General features: G+C 36.9%; 1 long non-coding RNA gene across 1 annotated transcript; it reads right to left on the bottom strand.

Moving 5' to 3' along the window:
• Nucleotides 1–17,832: 17,832 nt before the first annotated feature.
• LOC113361617 lies at nt 17,833–18,620 on the bottom strand. The gene is made up of 3 exons (XR_003365230.1): nt 18,193–18,620; nt 18,034–18,113; nt 17,833–17,942 (listed from the first exon to the last, which is right to left on the bottom strand). It is a non-coding gene; the product is annotated as an uncharacterized LOC113361617 (long non-coding RNA).
• Between the last annotated feature and the right edge of the window lie 9,125 nt (nt 18,621–27,745).

Consider the following 27,745-nt stretch of genomic DNA (forward strand, 5'->3'; position numbering starts at 1 on the left):
ATATTTTGGTTTGTTTAGTTCGTTTTTGGTTTTTTATTCATTCAATAAAGCCAATGAAAGAAGAAATATCCATAATGAGGTTTCAAGCAACAAGGAATTAGAGGAAAGAATCACATTGTCAAGATTCTACGAAGTTCAAGAGTTATCATCACAAGTTGTAGACCGAAGACCGAAGATGAAGACAAGGATTGAAGACCGAAGACGTTTCTATGGATGCTTTGAGAGTGGTGCTAACTGCACGCCGAACGGATAATGAGGTAAGTAAGCATATTCCCACCTTCGTTAAATGGTTGATTTCCTTTCTTAGAGATCGTTAGAAAAATGGGTTTTTAAAATTATAAAAGATGTGGGTTTTCAAAACAATTTGGAGGGTTTTTGTCTTCCTACCATTCAAGGTGTCGCATGATTCTCTCTTTATTCCTACCTGGACACATGTGTGACCCATAAAAAGCTGTTTATTATTGAGAGCAAATTCATAAAACCATTTCTTGTGAGGCAGAGTCGATACTTTTGATCACTCCGAACCCGAATTTCTTTCGATAAGGGATGGTTATTTCTCTCTCAACTTTTAAGGATGAGATTGTGTTCATTTATGTGTCTAACTTCTTATTACTAGTGTGCAGAATCTCTATGTCTTCTTAGCGCGTTGGATGTTATCATTTCGGAGAACTAGTAAGTTGGAAAAGTAGGTTTTGTGGGTATATCTCTAGTAAGCCCTCACGAGACTATAACTCGTCCACTAAGGACACCTAGAGGTTTAAAGGCCTGTTATTCAAGCTAAGAGTAACCATATCCTCGATGAGACGAAGTTGTATGTATGATTTAGAATTACTTTTGTTTGATTTGCTCGAGGACTAGCAAAGTCTAAGTGTGGGGGAATTTGATAGGTGTTATAAACACCTTGATATTTATCTATAGTTTATGCTTTCTTTGTGAGTTTTCTTGTAACTTATGTATCTTATTGTTACTTTTGAGTTCATTAGGTGCAGTGGAGTCATTATGAGCAAAAGAAGGAGAAATTAGCTAATTGCAGCAAAAAGGGCAAACGGTCAATTCACATGCAATATTTGGAACATGCCAGGTCGTGCAAGAGGAGTTATGCAGGAATTAAACTGTCAACCTCACAGAACTCACAGTTGCACAGAGAACTAGGTTGTCGGTTCTCCGAAACCGACAAGCCAAATAACTTCATGGTGGCCCTTAACGGAACACTGGGTGCCTAAATCCTGTTCCATTTCTATACAAATATTCCCGATTCGAGAGAAGACATTTTTCTTCTTTGCTTTCATTTCTTTCTTCTCACCTGAGCTGCTGTAAATCTGAGAGGAAAGAGGTGGTCACTGTTAATGAGATGAAAAAGATGGGTTGTTTACAAAATTGGGAGGAGGAGCAGGCGATGCCGTTAATGGAGAAGAAGAAATTGAAGATGGTGGCAGCTGTTGATCAATGGTTTCTGAGTTGAGGTCTGAATTGAGACGATTTTAGGGTTAGAGATGAAGTTGTTGCTGCTGTACTAATGAAGGAGGAATTTGTCTGTCGATAAGGGTATTTGATGGCCGGAAAATCATGGATCTGAAGCTGTTACTGAGATGGATTTCTGATACTCATGTAATTCAAGAATGGGGTTGAGCTGAAGAGAGAAATTGAAGTATGTGGTGAGATAATTAATGGGTATAACTCAAATTCGGGTTTCTGCTATGGCTGTGATTGAGAACCAGATTGAGAAGAAGAAGATTTCACATGCTGCTGTTGATCGAATGAAGAACAAATGAGGCAGAAATTTGAGCTGAAATTATATGAAGAGGCAAAAATTGAAGAATGAAATAGTTGAGAAGAATCTAGGGTTTCTGTAACTGCATATTTGGGATTCGTTGGTATCATGATGATGATGTTGAAGAGATCGAAGTAATCATGGGTCTAGTTGAGAGATGAGCTGGTGATTGAGCTAAATAGATGGAGTTGTTGTTGCAGTTGGTGTTCATTAAGAGATGGTGGAATTGATTTGTATCAGGTATGGTTGATGTTGAGAAGCCACAGGCAGTGTTGGTGGTGGATTAATGAAGAGGCTAGAATGTACTGAGAACCTGTAGGTGGTTGTGTTCAAGGAACAAGGTGGCAATGGATTTGGTTGCCGCCAATGTAATGAAGATGTGCAGTGGGTCTTATAGAAGCTGAGTTACAAGGTTTTGCAGAAGTCAGGATATATCAGGTACAACTGATATTGGTGTTGGTGATTGTCATGGGTTCTTGCAGGTGGTCTTGCTACTGTGCACAGATGCTCTGGTGATGCTATTTTGCTGCCGAAATGGTCAGAGATGGAGTTTGGCTAGAGTCAGAGGCAAGGAGTTAGAAAGAAGCAGCATAATGAAGTGTTGGTGATGATGAAATGTGTAGATGGGAGATTGCATCCATTGGTGCTGTGTGTGTGCAATTCAGGGAAGTTTGTTTGCTGCCATGGTGATCTATTGTGTGTTCCTAGATTGAGATACATGGAGGAAATGTTGCAGAGAGTAGTTGCGGGTGCAGTTTCTGGTGGTTTGAGTATGTCGAGAAGATAGTTGTTGTTGTTCAAGTGATGCAATGGGTTTATGGAGAATATTGCAATCGAGAACGAAGATGAGGTTTAATGGTCGCGTTATTGCTTCTGTAGCTTGATTATGGAGATGTTGAAGTGCTGTGACAGTGTAGTATAGAGAATAGATGGTTCAGCTGGTTGCAGTGGAGTTCAAAGTCGCAGGTGCAGGTAATGGCAATGCTGGTGATTGCAACAGAAGATGGTTTAAGCTGAGACAGCTGGTGGCACTTTAACTGAATAGGATGCCTTTGAATGAGTGTTGAACTGTAGATGATGATATTACATGGAAATGGCTTGAACTGTGGTGATATATTTGGTTTGGCGGCAAGCGGAGCTGTTGAGATGGTCGGGACTTAGCTTCAGCTAGCCATGGTCCTGATGGTGCTCGAATGGCCTGGAGTTACTTGTCAGTCTCACAAAACTGACAAGCTTAGCAAGTTGATGGACTCTTGGTGGGCCTGTTCTAATTATTGGGACAGGATTCAACCGAGCAAATAGATTTGAAAGGTGTTGGAAAGGGTTACAGGCAGCAGGGGATATAAAAAGAAACATCTCTCCTTTGGAAAAGAAAATCAAATCTTCAATTCTACTTTGGTTCTAGGGTTACAACATGATAGGTTTTATCTTCCTCCTTGTTACGAACTCCATGAATATGAGTACCTAGTTTTTATCATTGGTTAAGGAATAAGTTGTATTTCCAAACATGGGTTGTGTTCAATAAAGTAGTTTTTTCTCCATACTTTGTCGTTTATGATTCATCGTTAATATTGTTATATGATTTGAATGCTTGTTTGGTCGAGTCTAGAATCGATTTAGTTGTTTTTCATCTCTATTGCTAGATTAGTGTTTATTATACACAAAAGTGATAAATTTCTGATTGCAAGTAACATATTGTGAATATTGCTTGTAGTGATGCATCCTAGTAGTCACATGTGAATCATAACCTTTGTTAAATTGGATTAGTGCTTTTACACGTTCGATTGCTTTGATTGGCCTGATTTCATAGAACTTAATGCATCTAGGGAATTAAACTTGATTAGTGATTTTACACGTTAGATTGTTCTCTTAGATAGAACTCATACTCGCATCTTTTAATGTGTTTGTTGATGACAAGAGGAAATTAGCGGGATATTCTTGCGCTCAAGGTATCCTAGGGCCTTTGATAAAAGTTGAGATTAAATATCAAATCTAATTATTGTTTCAAATACATGTTTGTGAATGAAAACCAATCCTTGACCAATCTCATAATCTTATTGATTTTGCTTTTATTTTATTTTAGTATATAAAATCAGAAAACCCCCCATTGTTATTTATAGGAAACCGAAACAACTTGACAACCTAAGACCTCTCTGTGGGAATGATCCTTTCTTGCCCTTGCTATATTTTATATTTTGAGTAGTGATAAAGTAATTTATTTTTGACGCATAGACAGCGATCAACCAACATACACGTACACGTTTGGGCATGGTTTTCACGAACCCAGTAAACGTCTACCCAAGTGTGTGTGACAAGCTAAGTTTTCAATCTAACGGTTGAGAAATATTATCTTGAATCTAAATCAGGTTTTCATCTAACGGTGAATAAGGATTGCTTTGTAACTAAGGAAAAACCCTGATTTGAAGGCTATATAAAGGAGACATCTAGCATTGTGCAAAACTAATCCCCACACGTCTGTGTGCTACTAGTGCGCCCGCTAGAGTCGATCTCCATTAACCTTTGATTTTCTTCTCTAAAATCAGGTTAACGACTTAAAGACTTCATTGGGATTGTGAAGCCAAACCGATACTACTTTATAGTAGTTGTGTGATCTGATCTTGCATCTTCTATCGTATGAGTACAATCGATTGATTGGCTTGAGATCGTGAGAGTTCTTTGATAGGCAAGATAAAAAGTCACAAACATCTTCGTCTCACTGTTTGTGATTCCTCGACAATCCGCTTGTGTAGTCAGGAAGGATTGTAGAGAGGTGATTGATTAATCTAGGTTGTTCTTCGGGAATATAAGACTGGATTATCAATTGGTTCCTGTTACCTTGATTTTATATCTAAAGACGGAACAAAACCTAGGGTTTATCTGTGGGAGACAGATTTATCCTTTTATAGACTTTTCTATGTGAGACAGATCTGTTTATTATCAAGTCTGTGATTTTGGGTTACAAGAAATCTTGGTTGTGGGTGAGATCAGCTAAGGGAATCAAGTGCGCAGTATCCTGCTGGGATCAGAGGCGTATGAGTACAATTGTACCTTGTATCAGTGGGAGATTGATAGGGGTTCAACTATAGTCCAGTCCGAAGTTAGTTTGCAGTAGGCTAGTGTCTATAACGGCTTAATACAATGTGTATTCAATCTGGACTAGGTCCCGGGATTTTTCTGCATTTATGGTTTCCTCGTTAACAAAATTTCTAGTGTCTGTGTTATTTCTTTTCCGCATTATATTTTATATAATTGAAATAATACAGGTTGTGCGTTCGTGATCATCAACTTCTCTAATCCAACCTTTGGTTGTTGATTGTAGTTGATTGATCCTTGGACATTGGTCTTTGGTACCGTCCAAGTTATCTCTCTTTGATAAAGACTCGCAGATTTCTATTTGCTTGAGTAAAGATAAAATCGAGAGATTGAGATAATAACTCCTTGAGATACTTTCTATCTAGATTGAGTCTGACTCAAAGTAATTCGGAGTTAGCCCATACAGATTACTAATCGAAATATTGGGTGTTCTTGTTAGACCCCCGCTTTTTCAATTGGTATCAGAGCAGGCAAACACTTTAAAGACCTCATAAGTCTATGTTTGTGGCAATCTGAGTCTGTGGACAGAATCTCATACGCATACCAAAATGCCTCCTAAAGCTGTCAACTTTGCCAAGTGTCTCGGTAATACCTCAAAAGGTCACTCCTTAGATGATTCTTCTGAATCCTGAGGTAGGAAGACTGTTCCATCCTGTGTTGGTCTTTCTTCCTCCATACGTTGGACATAATGACAAAAGATGAAATGGAGCTCACCATAATTTCAAAAATTTCTACAGATTTTGTTGATCTCAAGGATCATGTACAACTCACGGATGAATTCGAAAAGTTTATTGATCGTGAACAAGTACTCTACAACATTATAGGGTCATTCTCTAAGGAAATTGAGAAACTTCTTCAATAAAACAATATACAACGTGAAAAGATTTGTGTTCTTGAAAAGCTGGTCAAAGAAGGCTCAATTAGAGAAAATTGTTTGATCAAGACGCATTCATCCGATCTAGACAGACTTCGTGTTGAGAGGGAGAAACTTGAAGCATCGCTTGTCTTAGCTCATGGACAGTGCAAATCCTTGGAAAATGAAAACTCTGTTTTAAAGAAAAATTCTGCTGCACAAACTAATTCTCATGAGTTACCGTACAGAATTAAATTTTCTCCAAGAGAAGATTGTGTCAAGAAAAGTTTTCATAACTTACAATCTTCTCCCGTGGCTATGAAGTTTAAACAAGTGCCTGTTGTTACTTCCCCTCCACGAACCTGTACCTTCTGTGGAAAAGGAACTCACTATGATATTCATTGTTTTGCAAGAAAGAAACAAATTTCTAAACTTCGTAATTTGCTTCTATCCACTGTCAATGGAACAAATAGTCAATCGACTACCGCAATGAACCAAATACCCAAAGAAAACCAAGAGTCTTGTAAACATGAATCTCTTCCTAGAAGTCGTCGCAGATCACAGGTACATTCTAACCAATTTTTCAACTCTCATGTTATTAATGAATGTATTCCTCATGTTTATGCTTTTGGTAAACCTAAATCTAGAAAATGGATTCCCATATATTCTAATCCACTTGAGCCAATCTCAAAAGGTCCTATATTTAGTCCTCATAGAAAGTCTTCAGAAGGATATACAGAGCAAGCTATGTCATATTCTTCTAAACTAAAGGATAATCAAAGAAAGAAGGCTAAAAAAAAGCAATGTTCATTTAATGAGATGGATGCTCATACTTGTTCAAATTAATCACAAGGTTGATATCTCACCCACCAAAATTCCTAGTTGTGTGAGAATTGAATAGGTATACTTTGTGCAAGTAACTGTGATTATCTAGCTATTTTCTTATCGTTCTTAGATGGATAATCGGTCACATACTTTTACATGAGTATTTTATCATCCTTTTGTATTGTTTGTCTTGCCTTTCAAAAACTTCATGTTTTGTGTTGGGTCCTCGTAAGGGTACATATACGGTTTTGGACTTAGTCTCTTTTGCTTACCTTTAAACCCTAATTCCATCAAAAATGTTTATATACCCTTCCTATTGTGTTAAAACTTCCACTCTAGGCTTCTCATCAATGGCTTCTTCCTCGTGGGTTTTCCTGAAGACTTTGTTGATAATGGTATATAATTAGAGTTTGATAAAGAGAGGGGAACTCTTGTTGAAGTTGAAGGATCCTTTCCTCAATCTCCTGTTTCTTTCTCAGATATTGGGGAGAAGATTCCAACTAAGGTGATCATTGATTCTCAGCAACTTGTTGGAACTATAAAGTGTCTTGATGATGTAAAAGCTGAGTTGAAAAAGGTTAACTGCAACCTTGCACTCATGAAGAACCGCGTGAAAGAACCTCTCAAAAAGGATGTTTCCTCAAAGGTTGATGAGGTTGTTGTCACTCATAAGTTCGATGATCACAAGACTCATGTGTCTCTCCAGAACCGTCCACTTGATTTTTTTTGTGTCTTGTTTTTGGACTAAGAGTCTGTTTTGATTTTAGTCGCTTAGGATGTCTTCTTTTTGGATTAGTTGGAAGAATAACTAGTGCTTTAAATAGCGATGATTGTGACTACACATAACTATTTTTTTTTCATCTTCTTATGTTATTTTTAGGTTTATTGGTTTTAAATTCTAAAAGTATTTGGAGGATGATGTTTATTGTCGTATTTTAATGGTTTGTGATATTGCAATATTTTTATTGGATATGTATTGTTTACGTCCGTGAACTTGAAGGTCCCATATTGCAGTCAAAAGTAAAGTCGTTCATGAATCAGTATTCGTTTGGATGAAAGAACGAATGGACTTTTGACATATACAAAAGTTAAGCCTATGTAATCATGTATTTGATGGAAAATAGGATAAAATCTTTTGTTCAACAAGGATAAAGTCTATTATGTTGTTATGATGGAAAATAGAATAGATCCTTGTATGTTATCCACGGTATTGATCTTCATTGATCCATTTTATTATGTTTTACCGTGAAGGCTCCATTGTGTGTCTTATGTTGAGCACCTTACAACTAAGTCGATTTACCTTGGCTTTGTTGGTTGTTCCGTAAGATGCTATATGTCGAGCATTAGGAACTAAATTAATCAACTAGTTTGATTATTTAGTTAGTACTCCATAAGTTTTCTTTCTTATGTTGAGTACATGTACGGTTAAGGTTGTCATATTCTATGATGAACTTAGTCGGGGTTCCATAAGTTCTCTTATGTTGAGCCCAAAATAATTAAATTGATTACTTCGGTGATTAGTTTGGTTGTTTGTATCCCAATTAGAATAATTATAGGTTCCCTTGTAATTAATCTAGTTGAGTTTTCATATATTCCACAAGTTCTTGTGTTGAGTATATGAAAGGCTACACTATCATGTTCTTTGGTTAATGTAGTCATATATTCTGTAAGGTTTTCCTTATGTTGAGTATTTGAACGGTTAAGTTAGTCATCTCCGTGTGATTGACTTAGTCGTAGCTCCGTGAGTTTACTTATGTTGAGCACTTTCAATTAAATTGATCACTTTTGTGGTTTGATTTAGTTGCGTATTCCAATTGAATTAATCATGGGTTTCCTTGTGATTAATTTGGTTGAGCTTTGGATATAGAAAATCATTCCTATGGTTTTTGGTGTCCAATAAAAAATCCTTCTTTTCTTTCGAAATTAAGGTCACTCTTGTTGTTCTCTCTGGAATGACATCAAATGGGGGAGAGTTCTTTTGAACTTGTGCTTAATGGTAATATTTTGCGGGGAGTGCGGTTGTGGAATTTTATAGGGATTATCTTGTATCTTAAAACTCCTTTATGAATGTTGTTAGCTTCGGCTATTAGATTGCATCTAAATTAAGTTGGTATGTATTTTTCTTTTGGTCATGAAATGCCTCTTGTGGAAATTTCATTATGATCCCATTCTTGTTGTAGGATCAGAATCTCGCAACAATAATGCCTCAGCGAAATTATTAAACAACACAGCACAACAGCGTCGCAGAACAATTTTAGAAGTGACATAATAAAAGACGTCAGCTAAAATCATGAGAAAAATGTAATGATTCTGCGAAAATAAGAGAGTTTGCGAGAGTAACATTTGTAAGGTTGCGAGAATTTCGCGAGACATATCCGAAAATAAAGGACAGATTAGCTGTCATCCACTATGTACTTCCCTATAAATAGTCGTTCAATTGTAAAGGAAAGGGGGAGATCTTTTTTGAGTAAGAAACAAGTAAATAGGAGAGAGAAAATTATTCTTGATTCCTTTATCTTTTCTTGTAAGATTGTTCAAATATTCATCAATAAAATTAAGATTGTTAATCTAAAATGAGTTGAGTGTTAATGAAATCATATGTGGGGTGTAGTGTAGGATTTCCTGCAACTACATAATGGCGCTAGAAACAGGGACGCATCGAAGATTATTCTAGAAAAAATTGATAATTAATATTGAGATTTGTGAAGATTTGGAGTGATTGATTAAGAATTTTACATAATTTCTTGCAATTCGTTAACATTGAAGAAATGGCTAGAAGAAGAAATACATCAGAACAACCAACTACTGTTAGAAGAAGCAAGAGAATTGCTGGAAGAGAAAGAAGTGAAATGGGAGAATCTACTAGAATGAGAAATAATGGAGAAAATCAAATTCAACCACCAGTTCAACAAACACTAGTACAATGAAGGAATATAGATTATGATAGGGTGAGTATACACACTTGGCAATCAAATTCCGCAGAAGAAGTAGAAGAAGAGCAGCAAACCAGAAACCATAGACAGGAATAATTCATGGAGATGAGCAAACCAGAAACCTTCAAGAAGAAGATGAAGGAATAATTCATGGAGATGAGGAAATTGGAGCGTTATAAACGTTGAGACGAAGAATAAATGAAGAAAGAAGAGCTGAGGCAGAAGAATGTGCAAATCTAACAAGGCAAAATCACGAATTGAGGATGGAAAATATGAGACTACAGAGTAGAAGATCGATAAGTATTACGAAATCATATTCAAGATCGACTAGAAGAGAAACGAGGCAAAACTCACCCACAATTAATGCTGGAAACAATATTCAAGAAGAAATATCAAATCCTAATGAAGAATATCGCGAAAATAGAGAAAGATTCGATGATCGTTATGTTCCACAAAATGAAACTTTTGATGATAGGCAAAATGGTAGAAATCAAGAGAATGGACAACGTCAGGGACGAAATGATCAAGATGGCGAAGGAAATCGAGAGGAAAGAAGGAGAATTTTACATGAAAGAGAAACTCAAAGAAATCAACAGACGATTGAAGAAGAAATTGAAAGACATTATGTTGAACAAGCACGTTTAGTTTGCGAACGTGAAAGATTGAGAGCGGAAATGGAAGAACAAGAGCTTCAAGAGACAATTCGCCAGAACAATCACGACAATCGAGAAAGAAGGCGTACACAAAACCGGAATAACGGTAATATCAATGAAGAATGTGATAGAACGCAGAGGATGGCTGAAAGACAGCGAATGGAATTAATAAGAAATGAACAAAATCATGAAGGGGAAAATGAGAGACATAATCATATGCGAATTCAAGATAGAGATGAAGAAGAGACTCGCAGAAGAAGACGAGATGAGGATAATGAAGAAGAAATGCAAAATTTCGCGAGAGAAGAAAGACATGAACGCAGAAGAAGAGAGGCGAAATTAAAAAGACCAATGGATCAAAATTCAGGTGTAAATAAACAAATCTTGAAAGAGTTAGAAGAAATGAGAGGAATGCTAAATAATAGAGGAGAAGTAGGCAGAAGACAATTGGATGAAGCTATAGAAGAAGCTGCGAAAACTCCATTTACAAGGGAAGTACAACTAGGAGGAATACCACCGAAATGCAATTTCCCGCATTAACCAGCATTTTTGATGGAACAACTTGTGCAATTCAACACATTAAAGCCTACGTGAGGTGCATGTTGCAATGGGAAAATCATGATGTTGTATTATGCAAGTATTTGCATCCAGCTTAACAGGGGAGGCGTTAAAATGGTTCGAAGGTCTACCAAAGAATACAATAACATCCTTCAATCATTTGCAGACTACATTCCTGGGGGCATATATAAGTAATAATTCTTCGCGACCTGGTATTGAAGACGTGTTTGGATTAAAACAAAGGATTGGCGAAAGTTTGAAGCACCTAACTAAAAGATGGAGGACTATGTGTAGCGAAATGGCTGGCCGTGTAGATGAGAGATATCTTTATTATCATTTATCAATGCTATGTTTGCAACCAACCTATTGTATGTCCAAATTTTCAGAGTCAAGAATACGATCACAATGACTGAATTGCGAGAACTTCAAGAAGAATATATTGCTCTAGAGGAAAGGCAAAATGAAATGGAATCATACCCAGTTGCGAACACCAGTTCACAAACAGCGAATGCAAGCTTATTACCCAAGCTAATAAACACAGTAGCGAATACTTCGCAAGTACAACAAGAGAAGGTGAGGTAACAATCAACAGAAACTGGTGGCTATGGGAAGCCGAGATCAAGAGGAGTATGAAGGAGAAAGAAATTTCTACAATCGTGGTGGAAATAACAAGATTCAAAGACTCGATCACCACAAGAAACTTATGGAGGTCAAAGACAAAACTATAATAGAGGACAAGGAGGTCACAAGGTAGTATGGGAAGAAATCAAGATGCCACCTCTAAATGCAAGTGTGGAGAAAATATGGGAAGCTATAATTTTGATGGAGAATATACCAACACCATGGAACATGGGAACGGAACCACCTCCAAACCACAGAAGTCATGAGTTTTGTTCTTATCATCATTTTCATGGACATAACAAATGATTGCAGAAATGTAAAAAGAATTATTCTGAGAATGATAGATCAAGGAAAACTAAACCACTTTTTGGTAGGGCACCCACAATCTCAACCATTGCCACCACCACCAGAGCATCACAAAGTAAACACGATGAAAAAGAAGGAAACATTCTTCATAGAAGTTGGTGCAAAAGCAAAGAATCTATTCTGTCACTCTATCGTACATTCATACAAGACAATTGAAGATTTTCATGACAATGTTTTGAGTAGAGTGTTCGCAAGAGATAATGATGGAAGAGAAATTATGAATATTGCGAAAATCTCGCCACTAGAATGGCAGAAACAGTTATTTCTTTTACGCGAGAAGAAATCCCCGAAGGTGAAGAGAGGTACATGATAATCCATTGGTAGTAAAATTAGAAATTAATCCAAAACCGAAAGAAGATGAGGATGATGAAGCTGAAGATTCATGGGCAATTAATAGGATTCTAATCGATACTGGAAGCTCTGTGAACATCTTATTTTATCATACTTATAAAACTATGGGAGGAAGAGATGATGATCTTATACCATCAACATATAAGATATATGGTTTTAATGGTACTGAACAAGCCTAAAGGGGAGGTTACTATGCGAATTCCATTGAAGGGAATATCTTCTGAAATCCTATTCTGTGTCGTTGATGTAGAATCACCCTACAATGCATTAATTGGTCGACCTTGGCTACATGGGATTCTAGGTGTAGCTTCAACTTTCCACCAGTGCATCAAATTCCCTCACCCCAGCGGTGTAGGAATCATAAAGGGAGATTGGGTTGAAGGAAAGAGGTGTTACGAAACTGAGAGAATCTTGCGAAGGAAGAGCAAACAAGAAGGAAAATTGGCGACACAAAATCAAAGAGACACAAAGAAGTGAGAGGTTGATGGTGGATGCAATCGAAAGAAAAGAAGAAGAGATGTTGCGAAACTAATGCTAGCTCAGAATAAAAAATGATGAACATACCACTACCAAGGAAGCAGTAGCAGAAAATAACAAAGAAGCAGAGGATGGCAAAGGTAATAAAATGAAATGTATGAATGATTAATTTGTTGCGACACTCTCGCAATAAGTAAAATTCTCAAAAATACATTTTATTGAATGACAAAATTGAGATTGCGAAATGCAAATACGATATGATGATGTGCGAGAATCTCGCAGAGATAATGAACTAAAAGACAATCAGAGAACAATGACAAAAGAGAAAGGGGCGAACCTTTATGGCGTACACCCTAGTTCGCGAATACAATTTCGCAAGAGGCAAATGTAAGACCTAAAGTACGTCATATAAGGGGGTACCTGTTGCATGGCTCAGGGAAAGGCTACACCGCCACCGGAACCTGAGTCATGGAGATTTGGGGTCAATAAAGCCCATCCGGGAGAGGCACCTTGGATTCTCAGCTTAAGCATATGACTTAGGTTGGGCGACTAAGGTAATAAGGACTCTCCCAAGGAGTGCAGAATCTGATCAAGGCGCCGAGGTACACGGTTGAGTCAAGAGTGCCAGGGGCGTTTGAAGCGTACCTTGCCATTCTTGACAAGTCTTGGCTTATACTGCACTCGGCCCGAAGAAAACCCCACTTAGGGTGCAGTCTCGTAACCATAACCCTATAGGTAAAAGGGATAAGAGGCTGCGAAAACAACTGGTTGTTGTTAAGACGGATGGGAGGAGCTAACCTTGTATGGTAGAAGTACGCCTCCTTGAAGGGGCAACCAGGGGGAAGATAAGGGCGGCACCCTCCATTAGGGAGCTGATAAGTGTCTTAAGACGCAAATGTCATGAGGCTTTTTACTCGCAAGGGTATTAAGGCTTGTCATATTTGTGCAACAATCCTGAAGAGGCAATAATACAAAAGAAAAAGATAAGACGAGATCAATGGGTTTTCGCATGAAAGTGCGAAGACGTCCTGCGATTTCGTCGCAAGACGGCAATGTCATGGGGCTTTATTTTCGCAAGAATATTTAGGCCTGTCATATTGTCGCAACATTCCTGAAGAGGCCATAATACAAAAGAAAAAGTTAAGGCAAGATCAATGGGTTTTTGCATGAAAGTGCAAGAACGTCCTGCGATTTTGTCGCAATGACAAGAGGTGGCATAATAAGACCTTTAATTAGGAAGGCAAAATAAGACCACACAGGAATGAGATTTTAATCAAAATTCACTTCGCATGATTGCGAAATTATACATAAACAACTGCGAAGTTGAGGCACAAAATAAGAAAAATCTGCAAAATCTCTCATTTGGATACAAATAACAGAGGCAAGTATGGGAATGAATGAAATTAGAAAATGTTATTTGTCTCCATATGATAGATTTACACAAAAATTCAAAAATTAATGATTATATTGATTAATATTGCAAGGAAGAATTGTTTTAATGAATGCAGGTCAAAATGAAAGAAACTCATATATTAAGGAATAGGGAACCAAAAGAATTCGCAAATATACAGAAAGAAGGAATAAATGTACAAGTATTACAGAAGATAAAGAAAGAAACAAAGACTACTTCTTAGTTGATCCTTCATCATCTTCATCAGACTTGTTCCCTTCTTCGTCTGCATCAGAACTTTCATCTCCATCAGAACCTTCACCATCAGATTCATCATCAGCTTCGCTATCAGAAATAATCAGACTGGGAATGTTCTTTGGGATCTCTCCAAGAGACAAGGATAATCAGAATGAGGATACTATGGTCATCACAAACCATTTGGATAGTTTGATTGCGAAAATGCATAGCATCATTCTTAAAAGTTCGCAACAGTGATCTTGATTTGATTCTTTAATCTAGAATACTTGTCGTTGCGAGAAGAAAGATTCTTTGCGAGTTCCTCTTTTTCAGCTTCAAGTTCCTCAATCCACGATATCTACTTTCAGAATCTGCGAGCAAAAGACAATCAATTATAACTTGATGAAAATTCATAAGAAACAAAAGATTAGTAAAGAAGACAGTTAATAACCTTCTCTGTCAGAAATCATATCTCTAATCAAGGCTATATGCTCAACTTGGAGACTAACGTTTACACCTAAATCTTTTTGGCATCATCTAAAATTTTCGCAGCCAAAGAAAATTCATCCTCATTACTTATAAGAAGACGAGAACGAATTTGGTTTTCTCTTTCGCAGAGCTCGATGTTCTTGCGGTTAGCTTCATCTCGTTCAAGTTGAACTTCAAGAAGAGTCTCTTGGAATTTCTCCAAAGCCTTAGCACCTTGATCAGAGATGCGATCCTTATCATCTATGAGACCGCTAATTTTGGTTCTCAACTCATTGATTTTCTCTTTAGAATTAAGAAGGAGACGCTTAAATCGGTTGGCCAAGCCTAAACTAGATCTATGGTCAATTTCTAAGAGGCGAAATTTGGATCTAAGTTCATTCAGAGAAAGAGATGAAATTCTATCAGCTGAGAAACTATTTAAAGATTTATTAAGACGTTCGAGAAGGGTATCATTATCCAAGGCATTAGGAAATGAACGAAGAAGGGTAGATTCATCAGAAAGACCATAGATGTCTACAAAAATGATCATTTAAATAAGATAAAACAACGGGATGAATGAATGAAGGGAAAGGAGAAAAGTAACATACCGTAGAGTTGATTATTAGCTTGTTGAAGGCTAGAGATGTTGTTCTTATACGAAGAAGAATCAATTTCTAGTTGCCTGTTTTTCTCGCGAAAACATTTGCCTTCAGCTTCCAGTTCTTCATTATTTGTACAAAATTGAAGATTCTTCTTTTCAAGATTTTCGCGTCTCCTCTCTAGATTTGAGGCAACAACGAAAGAAGCTTTTCCAGCCTGCGAGAAAATATAAAAAGTATTAATATAGAAAGAGATTTTGAGTTACAACAATGAAGAGGTAAAAGGATGAAAGTATACCAGACTATTAAGAGAATGCAGGAAATCGGGAGTCACTGATCTAGAAACTCCACGAAGAGAACTATCACCATCCAGTAAAGGGACATCGCAAATTGTAGCGAGAGCTTTGCAGGTGTTAGCGAATTGGCTATCTCCCATTCCTTGCAAAGAATCATAAAAGAGGCCAGAGAGCTTAGCCGTAGAAGATTCAGGTGAAGAATCTTCAATTGCGGCAATGTCATCATTATCCTCATCATCCTTGTCACTCTCGGAATTTTCATGAGAAGGAATAGTTGAAGGATAAGAACAACGGATTTTTCTCTTCTTTGGAGGAGGAGCAGTTGATTTTTCCCTGCGAAGAGCACCTTTGCCTTTATCACCAGTCTTCGCTACATTGGCAGGTTCTTCTATTTCAGCAATAATATTCACACACAAATAGAAGTAAGAAATGGAGGCAACGGTATACTGTTTAAAATCATAAAAGGATATTTCTTACCTCATCTGTGTATGAGCGAAGAGATAACAAGGTACTAGTCTTCCCAGTCATGTTATAGCTATCTTTCAGTTTTTGGATCTGTAGAATTTCGCAAGAGTTAGCGAATAAAAGAATAAAAATAAATAAAGAGATGGACATGAGCGAAACTGAAAGAAACATACCTATTTATCCTTCTCGGGCCAAGAGAATACCCAAGGTTGAGAAGTAGAGAGATTCTCAGGAAGAACATTTGACCCAGCAATGTAAGGTCCTTTCAGCATCAAGGAAAAAACACACCATTTATCATCTTTGGATTGGCGAGGGGTTGTGTTCTTACCATAATGCCAATCAATGTCTTGCATGAGTATTTTAGCTTCATCAATGTTATGTTTCCTTTTCAAACGAATACCCCAGCGAGTATTCTCTTTCTTCATAGAAATCAATTCATAATTTTCAAAGAAACTTGCTACTGTGTATTTCTCAGCGATTATCTCCAAGTCTGCGAATTTAGGATCCCTAAGTTCTTTTGGGTACAGAGATCCTTTACCAGCACCACGGTTAGCGAATTCCAGCATCAGGCGGATGCAATCCCCACTCAACTGGAAGATAGCTCGCGAAAATCCTGAATGAGCGAGAATTTCATAGAACAGAGGAATATCTGGGTCGTAAAGAGGAATGGGGAGACCTGCGAGAATCTGACCTAGCGAAATTATGATTGATTGATCATCACAATATTGATCAGAAAAAAGTTTGATAGAAAGAATCGACTTGGCACTTTCACCAGGAATGGTAGAAAGTGTGAAACCTTTCTCTGCAAGATCTTTTTGGACGTCTTTTAAGTTTTTCTCATGTTTATGGCCACTTGGATGCATATTTGAATATAGAGTATGGGAATGAATAAAAAGTAAGAAGATTGAAGAAGGAAGGATTACAATAACGGAACTTACGGAAGAACAATAGAGTTGCAGAGATGAGAGAATAAAAAGAGAAGAGAAAGTAAAAAGAAAATGAAAAGAAGAGTAAGAAGAATATATAAAGAAGATTTTTTACTCGAAGAAATAAATACCATTAAGACGAAAAGACATGAGCAGTTGAAAAGCAGCGGTTACAGAAGACGTGTCAAGAAACAGATGGAAGAAAGAATACGTGTGATAAATGCAGAATATGAAGAGATGAACATCTGCGGCATTTCTCACATCATTCTATACTTTGCAGAGAAGATATGAGAAGAGGCAAGATGTAGGATCAGAATATCACAGCAATAATGCCTCAGCGAAATTATTAACAACACAACACAACAGCGTCGCAGAAAATTTTTAGAAGTGACATAATAAAAGACGTCAGCTAAAATCATGAGAAAAATGTAATGATTCTGCGAAAATAAGAGAGTTTGCGAGAGTAACATTTGTAAGGTTGCGAGAATGTCGCGTAGAGCTGGCAAACGGGCGGGACGGGGCTGGCTTGTGCCCAACCCGCGGGTTACGGGTTAATACAAGCCTAAGCTTGCGGGTTGAAATTCTTCATGGGTGGTCATCTATCCGACCCGCGCCCTTCCCGGGTAAAGCTTGCGGGTTCACGGGTGCTCACGGGTTAACTGGTTTTTGTTGAGTCAACTCGACAGAAATCGAAAATTACATAAACAGAAATTGAAAAATACATATATATCCAACAAAACTATTATAGTATATGCATTTCAAACAACATCAAACCTCGATTCCATGTTCATCTTCGTCTGCAGATCTGTAGACAACCACCGGTAGCAACAGCTTCACCGATTAACTGGCTGTGGATACTGAGAACCAAGTTGAACCACCGGTAGCAACAACTTTGACGGTTTGGTTGCGTCATAATTCTTACCTTACTAAATGATTACTCACCCTCACCATCTCTTGATCGTCTGTGCTTGCGTCCATCGTATCTACGTCACCTAAGCATGCATACGCGCTCTCCATGTGTGACTATTACAGACTGTGCAGCGGTGAGCCCAACGGATTCCTGACATCATAAACCAATTAAATTAGCAACACTACAAACAAATTAATTTGAAGTGACATTCAAATAACAAAGGGAAACAAAGTGGTCTCACCCATCATCTTCTTCAACAGGTCCATTGATTGGTGCTCTTAAATGAGCTTTGTCATTTCCCAGCTCATGAAGCATCATCGGCTGTAAAAAAGGAATGCTATTAGAAAAATACTTGAAAGGATATTCGCAGTAGTTCCTTGACAAAGATAAAAGCCATAACCTGCTCTCAAAGCTTATATCTGGGTGAACAGACATTGCATGCTTGAGCTTTTGGTACTCCAAACATAGGATCATCATCATGAGTGGTCCTAATTTGTTCCTCCCTTGGCCAATATACGAAGCAAATTGAAGAAACGCCGAGATGTTAGGTTTTACAACTGGAATTTTTCTTGGCCAAAATGACCATGGCAAGCTGAATCAAGAACATTTACACGGGATCTTTGTTAATTTTGGTATTGATTATCTTGCAATGAAAACAAAAGAATAAATCTGTTTTAACAAATGGGTTGGATACGAATTAGCGAAATTTCGCAAAATTGGTTCCAGAAGAAACGGCCCTCTCAATTTCCTCCTTGAGATAAAGAATCAGGAATGAATAGCCGATCAAAAGAAGGATTCAAAATTAATCCTAGCGACCAATAAGATAAAAAAAAATTGATTAATGATTCATTTTTCCAAAGATTTAACTTGGTTCTCAGTATCCAAAGATTATCCAATTCCAGAGAATCGTGCCAAATGATTCATTATTTATCCGAGATTCAATTCACAAGTCACAACTGAAGAACGCGGAAGAAGGGAAGGAGGCAAGGAGCAGAAGAAGAAAAGAGAGAGATAAAAAAGAAAGATATCTCTTCATTTAGTTTTAGGGTTTCGCCTTTTATACCTTAATCGTGTGGATGTGATTAACCCTAGATAATCCGACCGACAGGATTATATAAAAATTACTAATTAGTTATTGTGGACGGGTTTACGGGTTGTACCCGCGGTTTCACGGGTCGGGACAGGTTAACCCGTTTATTCACAAGACGACATTTCTCCAACCCGAACCCGGCTTGTTTAGAAACCAGCCGAGCCGGGTTCGGGTTTTTACGGGACGGGCACGGGTTAACCCGCGGGTTTCAGCTTGTTTTCCAGCTCTAATGTCGCGAGACATATCCGAAAATAAAGGACATATTAGCTGTCATCCACTAGGTACTTCCCTATAAATAGTCGTTCAATTGTAAAGGAAAAGGGGAGATCTTTTTTGAGTAAGAAACAAGTAAATAGGAGAGAGAAAATCTAGAGCAGTGGTTATTCTTGATTCCTTTATCTTTTCTTGTAAGATTGTTCAAAGATTCATCAATAAAATTAAGATTGTTAATCTAAAATCAGTTGAGTGTTCATGAACTCATATGTGTGGTGTAGTGTAGGATTTCCTGCAACTACACTTGTACCTTTGCCAATTTTATTGACAAAAAGGGGGAGAAATATTGTAGTTCACACTACAAATACATATGGTTTTCGGATCATTGTGTAAGGGGGAGTGGTTTCCATGATCGAGATGGAGTATTGACTAAGGGGGAGTGATACATATCACCGTAGTATTATTGTTAAAGTCATGATACAGTTGGACTTTGATGTTATATAATAATACTATGACACTGTATAATAATGATCGAGAATCTCGATTTCTCTCATTGTTATAGATACGGATCTTCAACAACGATGGTGCTAAACTTACAACCTTCGGGATCATTGGAGTACTTGGAAGGACGAAGATTTCAAGGAACGTTGAAGAGTAGACTATGGATTAGGAGCCACTAAAGTGTATCTTTTTTGTATTTCATATAGATTAATAGTTTTGTCACTAAAATTGACAAATTGGGAGATTGTTAGAGCATAGCTCAGTCAACCTCGCATGCGTTGCTATCTCAAGCATGTTTTTCAATGTTAGTGATCAAAACTATAAGTCTTGATTTCTAGCCTACATAGCTAAGTTTCGGACTAGGATAGAAAAGTGTAGTTGAGCTCAAGGATTTCATGGCGATTCATCATACAACGACGAAGATTTATACAAGGAACCGTGGAACTTCATCAACAAAAAGGTATATGGAGACTTGAACTTATCTTTCACTCAAAAGTATATCTCTTCTATCTCCTACTTCTTATGAGACAAAAGTCGTATGCTATATAGACTAGATCATACACATTTGACATTTTGAGCTGAGCATTCATTGCTTATATTTTATCTCGAAATCGTGTGTTGGTAAAGCGTTTCTCTTTGATCAAGTTTGTCTTCACCTAGTGACGAAAGTCATGAAAAGTTTCAATCACTTTGAGAATTGCTCTGACGTGAATCGGTCTGTGAATAACGGCTACATAGCGTTCTCTGAGAGTGTCTCAATGATTGAAATGAGAGTTTAGATTACATAACCATGTATTCCTTGAACCGAAATTTTCGAACTTCGTTGATCAAGAGAAATCGGAAGGATTGTGGAATTGGCTTGCCAAGTCCGCGAACTGTCGGAAGTTCTCGACCGAGAATTTTCGCTGGGATTTTCCAAATACTCGTTTGTGTGCTTAGTCCGGGAACTCAGTCCACGAACCCAGTCCGCGAAATGGCGGAAGTTCTCATCCCGAGAATTTCTGTTGAGTTTGGAAAACTCAACCGATTAACTTAAGCCCGCGAACTTGTTTGTGAACTTAAGAGGTTATGATCTAAAGATGTGCTCTGAACATGAAACATTAAATTACTAAAGAATGCTTTATGAAAACCGTGGCTATAATGTTCATGAGCCGATTCAATCGAATCAAGTCATCTTTGCTTCAATTGTGTCTTGTGTAGTTACATAAGATCTCATAGCAATTGAACAACTCTGTAACTAGTTCATTTGATTCAATTGAACTAGTTATGGTGAAGAATAATAAGGTTAATATGAAATGCTCGTATGGTTAACCTTTTGGGTTACTATGTTGAACCAACATACACGTACACGTTTGGGCATGGTTTTCACGAACCCAGTAAACGTCTACCCAAGTGTGTGTGACAAGCTAAGTTTTCGATCTAACGGTTGAGAAATATTAGCTTGAATATAAATCAGGTTTTCATCTAACGGTGAATAAGGATTGCTTTGTAACTAAGGCAAAACCCTGATTTGAAGGCTATATAAAGGAGACATCTAGCATTGTGCAAAACTAATCCCCACACGTCTGTGTGCTACTAATGCGCCCGCTAGAGTCGGTCTCCATTAACCTTTGATTTTCTTCTCTAAAATCAGGTTAACGACTTAAAGACTTCATTGGGATTGTGAAGCCAGACCGATACTACTTTATCGTAGTTGTGTGATCTGATCTTGCATCTTCTATCGTGCGAGTACAATCGATTGATTGGCTTGAGATCGTGAGAGTTCTTTGATAGGCAAGATAAAGAAGTCACAAACATCTTCGTCTCACTATTTTTGATTCCTCGACAATACGCTTGTGTAGTCAAGAAGGATTGTAGAGAGGTGATTGATTAATCTAGGTTGTTCTTCGGGAATATAAGACCGGATTATCAGTTGGTTCCTATTACCTTGATTTTATATCTAAAGACGGAACATAACCTAGGGTTTATCTGTGGAAGACAGATTTATCCTTTTATACACTTTTCTGTGTGAGACAGATCTGTTTATTATCAAGTCTGTGATTTTGGGTTACAACAACTCTTGGTTGTGGGTGAGATCAGCTAAGGGAATCAAGTGCGCAGTATCCTGCTGGGATCAGAGGCGTAGGAGTACAACTGTACCTTGTATCAGTGGGAGATTGATAGGGGTTCAACTATAGTCCAGTCCGAAGTTAGTTTGCCGTAGGCTAGTGTCTGTAGCGGCTTAATACAGTGTGTATTCAATCTGGACTAGGTCCCAGGGTTTTTCTGAATTTGCGGTTTCCTCGTTAACAAAATTTCTGGTGTCTGTGTTATTTCTTTTCCGCATTATATTTTATATAATTGAAATAATACATGTTGTGCGTTTGTGATCTTGTTATATGTGATCTTGTTACTTTACCTGTATCAGTAAATGCATCAGGCATTTGGTTTGCAATATTTTGCAAATGTATGATTCTTTGAACCTCAAGTTCACATTGTTTTGTACGAGGCTCAAAGTGGGGTAGTGATGGTGTATTCCATGAAATTTCACGGTGTTCCTCAAGTTTTAGCTCATCTCCCCCTAACGACGGGAAATTTGATTCATCAAATTGGCAATCAGCAAATCTTGCTTTAAAAACATCTCTTATTTGAGGTTCTAAATACCGAATGATAGATGGAGAATCATAGCCAACATATATGCCGAGTCTACGTTGAGGACCCATTTTCGCTCTCTGTGGTGGAGCAATGGGAACATACACAACACAACCAAAAGTTCGAAGATGAGATATATTTGGTTGATGCCCATATACGAGTTGTACATGTGAGTATTTTTGATAGATGGTTGGCCTTATACGGACCAATGCTGCAACATGTAATATTGCATGACCTCATGCTGAAAATGGCAAGTTAGACCTTAAGATTAATGGTTGGGAAATCAATTGTAAGCGCTTAATAAATGATTCCGCTAAGCCATTTTGAGTGTGCACGTGAGCGTTGGAGTGTTCGACTTCAATTCCAATTGACATGCAATAATCATTAAATATTTTAATAGGAAAATCTGGACACTGAGCTCGTAGCTTAATAATTTGTGCAAGAAATTGCAAATGCAACAGTACGAGTCGAAAGTAAGCAAACATGTGACCATCGTGTTGAAGCATCAATAGGAACCATAAAATAATGAAATGGTCCACACAAAGCGTGAATTGGTCCACATATATCACCTTGAATTCGTTGCAGAAAATTAAGTGATTCGATGCCAACTTTCATCAATGATGGCCTAATAATCAATTTTCCTTGATAACAAGCGATGCATGGACAATCAATAAATGATAAGACTTTTAGTCTATTTAGAGGATGTCCATATGAGTTTTCAATAAATCGACACATCATAGTCATCCTGGATGACCCGAACGGTCATGCCAAAGTTTAAAAACACCGGGATCAGAAGTCTTAGGATGACTCACAACATGCGATTCTATTAGGATAGTGTGATATAATCCAGAAGATAGAGATGGAAGCTTTTCTAGGACTTGTTTCTTACCTGAGACAATGACAATAATGCATAGTTATTCTCTATTAGCTTCATTTGATAGAGCATAATATTCTTTTCATTGAAGAAATACCCATCATTAGTATATCGGTACTTCTGGGTATAGTCCATGTTCTCTCTGTTAGATCGCCGATTTGATTACAAAAACCAAACCAGTAAAACTAGAGAGATTCTTTTGTGTAAAATAAAATATAAAAGAAAAACTAGTAAAAAGAAAACTAGGGTTTAGAAAAAAATTACCAACTAGCGGTAGAACAACAGGCTGATTACGTAGTGTGAAAGATAAAAAATAGAGAGACAAGAAGAATTCTTATTAATGCGTGTATCAAAAAGGGAGAATACAACCTATATTTATATAGGCTAGACACAATAGCATCCCAGTAATAAACGGGATTTACCCTCAATATTATTAACATAAATAAATGTTTATAACAAAATCTTCTATCTATATCATCAAAAATTTCACATCGAACAGAGGTGCTTAGTACTTGAACAGATCAATGTATCATCTAAGTCTATGGAAGATTAGTAAATGTTAAACCTATTCGTCTTGTTGATGTGTGTTTTGAAAAAGATTTTCTCATCTCCACTCCCCATAATCAATATCATAATCTCGTATCCAATTGTTAATAGTGATTTTATTCAAGATTGTTCATGTTTTGATTGATTTGAAATGGATTTTACGGTTCGAGTTATTTTTCATAGAATTCTGGGTTATTGAAATTTATATTTGCATCTGTATGAACATTTAGGATTAGGGTATAACATGGGTGATTCTTATTTTCTTAAAAGGTGCACAGATTTTTATTAATCCAGTAACACTGAAGAGGGAGAAGCTGCAACTCATGTTTAGATTACTCACTGAGTCACAGGTTGCTCCTTGTAGTTGTATGGCACTCCCTTTTTTTTACTTGCCAGAATCTAAGTTACATTATCGTGCGATGATTAGGCTTTGTACTGATCATAAGTGCATGGATTTCTTCAGCATCTACTTAATGGTGCAGGTCACCACTACACAAAGAAGATAACAATTGTTTGATATATGTTGTATTAGAGGTAGCTGAAGGGTGGCTCGCCCAAGTGACACATCGAGTTTCTTATAGAGTTATAGGCTATACAAGTACTATGCTTCACCAACAAATTTGGGGAAACACATAAAAGTGATGCTAAAAATGTATTACCTGTACGCCTAAATCGCATTGGTAGCCTGTTTAGAACATTTTGGAAAACTTTATATTCCAACTTCGACGGCGTAGAACACTTCATATTCCATGACATTTCATCTGTGATTACCTACTTAGAAAACTTTTATTGGTCAGAGACGTTTCGATTTCTTTCTGCATTCAAATGTTCTGAAATTAAACATCCTATTCTGGATTTTTCAAGAAATGATTTTCTTGTAACCAAGTATCTACAATAAAACTTCTTTAAAATAATAGTTTTGGGACCAAAAAAAATTATTATTGTAGAGAGATTATTATTTTAGAGAGAAGAAATTTAACCTGTGCAAGCCTAATTGGGACTAAAGAATTTTATTATTTTAGAGAGATTATTATTTTAACGAGTATTATTTTAAAAAAAGTTTTACTGTATGTTGTGCAAGACGCTGAATTATACCAGGAAGTAACAAAGGCGCAATGTTGATCTGCTACCAGTGGCGGAGCTGGAAATTTAACTTGGGGGCAGCTTTGGGCTTTTAGGGGTGGCTTAAGCCTACTACTTGGACTTAATTTTAGCAGCCTAACTAAAATAGGTAGTGAAAAACAAATCTTTTTGGACTTTAAGCCAGCCCTAGTCTGGATGTAGTTCCGCCCCTGTCTGCTGCATTAATCTAACAGCTTGATTTGATTCCTTGACAGTTTTTTTTTTCTTTGTAGGGCTTTCTGGTGATAACAAGCAGGTGGCGAAAATTGGAAACTGAAGTGGAGCAATATGCAACATAACATCACACCAATGATTGGGTTTTCATCTTAGAGTTTAGACGATTGTCAATTTATTAGGTTATGTCTGTGTTTCGGTATTGTGTTCATTTATTTTCTAGCTCTGCCAAAAGAGTTATTTTCTTGGCTGACCATATACTGTGTATCTGTGTTGTAAAAAGCGCTGGGCCAGGCGAGGCGCCAAATCCATCGCCTGGCCTGGCCTAGGGTTTAAAATTAAAAAACAAAAATCGATCATATCGCCTCGTCTGGGCGCCTTTTTTTACTAGGCGCTGGTCCAATGCTTAGTGGGCCTTTTAGGCTTAAGCGCCTTTACAACATAGCTGTGTATGCTATATTTCTGTCTATTACGCAGTTTCCAAAATTTTAAGAATGTGTTCAGTTTTGTCACAGCTCTTTGATGATTTCCTAGTATTCAGTGTACAACTTAATGATTGTATTATTCAGAAAGGGAAGAAGTAGATGTCCTGGCAACTTCATACTCAGTGCCACTACTGCTGCTTCTTAGCCATGAGAGGAAAGACATCGAATTTTCTTCAGAAGGTCAGGAGCTTTTTGACCTTGCTCTCGAGTTTAGGAGGGGGAGTGTAGAATAGGCGATGAGCTAAAGTCTTTTGGCAAGAATTGTTGAAACTGGTTGTTATACCGAAGGTCAACACATGCTGCAACTTGAGAACGGAAAGGAGGTTATGAGGGGAAGAACCAAATGGAGACCAGCTGAAAAATGAGGAAAGCATATAAACCTCGAAAATGATTAATATCCAGTGGGCCGAATTCCGCGGGTTGTTCCAATTCTGTTTGTGTGAGAAGGGGGTGGGACCCTACACTTAACCCACCCCTGCAAACCGCCGAGTCAAAAGGTAAATGTCTTTTTTTTTGAAGGTTATTATTGAGACGTCACATTCCATTAAAGGAACGTCACCTAATAGAACAAAAATGGGTCACCCATAAGTAATATCAAAAACCCTTTATCTCAGATAATTTTATAATGACTAAACAACCCTTATTTAGTTAATTTTAATTTAATTTAATTTAATTAGATAATAATTAAATTAATGAATTTTGTTGTATACTTGGTGAATTCTGGGACAAAATTTTTGGGGAAAGAAAAACTAGAGAGAAGAAAAAAAAATTTAGTCAATCACACTGGCCGTAAAATAAACTTCTACGGTTAGAAATAATCCAAACCTAGACGTAAAATCACTTCTACAGTTGGAATTAAAAGGAAACAGGACGTAAAATCAGATTTTACGGTTGGAATGAAAAGGAACCTGGACGTAAAATGAGATTCTACGGTTGGAACTATCCAAACCTGGACGTAGTTCATTCCAACCTGGACGTAAAATGAGCTTCTATGGTTGGAACTATCCAAACCTGGACGTAAAGCTACATGCAAATAAAATTCTACGGGTGGAATTAATCCAAACCTGGTCGTGATTTCTTCATAACCACTTGTAATACCCAGTCCAAATTTTAAGGGTATTTTTGTATACTGATAAAAGGGTAATTTCGTAATTTAACATGCTTTGATTATCTCAGCGAACTAGTGCTTGATCGAAGTCATCATTAATATTCTTTTTTACTAATTGATTAGATTTGATTGATTTTAATAAGAATATAATTAATTGATGGATCTTGACATGTAGCATGTTGATATTTGTGAAGCTCGATATTTAATTATATTAACAAAATACAAAATCTGTTTTGCATGAGCTTATGAATGTCTTAGAAATTTATTTTTGAAAAGTGTGTACATATTATTAGGTGTCACTCTATAAATATAAATAATATAATTAAGTATTGATTATATTTTTGGTAATGTTTAAATTCATTAATTTAATTATAAGAATTATTATTGTTAGTTGTCACTTGAAATGGAAATGAAAATAAATAGTTTTGTTAATGACTCATTGCACGTCTCTATATTTTTGGTTGTTGATTGAGTATATGGTGATTCTAAATAAAGAAAATTTGCCTTCCTTAGTTGTCAGGATTAGTGATTAATGAAATTTTGCATGGATTTTAAATGGAAAATTTGAACTATTTTGGTAACTTAATAATTTGTGCTCTAGCTAATTCAAATTATGAAACTAACAATCTTAATTACATTTATTGACTTGACTATGATTAAATATTGAGAAAAATGTGGAATTTATTTTAGATTTGAAAAGTAAGGAAATATATAATTTTTGAAATTATGCTTAGGTGTATGAACGGTAGATTTGGATAAGTATGTAAATAACATTAATTAATAAATTTACTTAGTGTTAGGATGGAAAGAATATCTTTGTCATTAAGCAAGATGCTTTATGATTTATAAAAAAACAAAAACAAAAGATTATTATTAGAGGTATTATTATTTGATATTTTGGGAGAAACTATAGAAGACGATTATGTCGTTTAGAAAACAGAAAATTTTTATCACTCGATAAAATAGGGAATAGTATTAGAGATGATTATTTTGTTATTGAGGACGGTGAAACATAGTGGTTATAAAGTTAATAGCTTGTATTTTCATAGCTTCTGGATCTTGCGATTTGAGGCAGGCGCAACACCAACTCTTAAAACTGATTTGATTGAATGCTATTGATTCATGATTTTAGTGTGATTGCTATTGTGAGCATATCTTTAACATATTTTGATGGGATACGAGATATCCTTGGGAACGATTTTGATTCCC

This window comes from Papaver somniferum, chromosome 3, assembly GCF_003573695.1.
Source record: "Papaver somniferum cultivar HN1 chromosome 3, ASM357369v1, whole genome shotgun sequence".
Classification (NCBI taxonomy): Eukaryota; Viridiplantae; Streptophyta; class Magnoliopsida; order Ranunculales; family Papaveraceae; genus Papaver; species Papaver somniferum.